The sequence below is a fragment of the Chiloscyllium plagiosum genome, unplaced genomic scaffold (assembly GCF_037043375.1).
Source record: "Chiloscyllium plagiosum isolate Xiang-an unplaced genomic scaffold, Cpla_swu_hap1 HiC_scaffold_31, whole genome shotgun sequence".
NCBI classification, from domain to species: domain Eukaryota; kingdom Metazoa; phylum Chordata; class Chondrichthyes; order Orectolobiformes; family Hemiscylliidae; genus Chiloscyllium; species Chiloscyllium plagiosum.
In genome coordinates this window covers 80,208,008-80,208,656 of record NW_028270169.1, presented here as the reverse complement: position 1 = coordinate 80,208,656, position 649 = coordinate 80,208,008, and the positions used below count along the sequence as shown (strand labels likewise).

Sequence of the window (649 nt, the reverse complement as noted above, 5' to 3'; positions counted from 1 at the left end):
GGGGCTGGGAACTGGGACTCTGTGGCAGCAGTGGTTACTGCCTTGTGTGGGGGGAGCTGGTGAAGGAGCCGATGTTAAACTGCATTGCTATTGGAGCATACATTTCAACAAAACCTGCACTGTCCCCGCAATCTTTGATGTTTTGGAGAAATCTATTTATCTCAGCCTTCAGCATATTATTGATGGAATCACCCCAGCCTCTGTGGGCACCAATGTTAAACGGTTAGCCCATTCTGAGTTCCCACATATCTGCCACTGTTCGCTAAGCACTAATATTCTGTGTTCGGTACTCTGCCTAACATTGTCTTTACTACTGTACTTATAGCACCATGGCAGCGTGCTGATATATGGGATGCCGCGATCGTATAGTGGTTAGTACTCTGCGTTGTGGCCGCAGAAACCTCGGTTCGAGTCCGAGTCACGGCAGTAGTTTCTCTATTTGCCCCAGTTTTTGTGAAGCACACAAAGGTATAAGTTGTTTTAACATGGATATTTTGTCCAAGGCAATGATCTTTTTCCTTCAATTTCTGCTCGCTCATAACTCGGTGTTCCATATGTCAGCATTCAAATCCGCCCGTTCTCAGAGACTTCTTCCCTCCAACGATCATTAACCCGACTTTCCGTCCAACACCCCCATTTCATTAATTTG

The 649-nt window shown here is 46.2% G+C and overlaps 1 non-coding gene across 1 annotated transcript; it reads left to right on the top strand.

Moving 5' to 3' along the window:
• The first annotated feature begins 354 nt into the window (after positions 1-354).
• trnah-gug (transfer RNA histidin (anticodon GUG)) lies at positions 355-426 on the top strand. The gene has a single exon. It is a non-coding gene; the product is annotated as a tRNA-His (tRNA).
• The last annotated feature ends 223 nt before the right edge of the window (positions 427-649 follow it).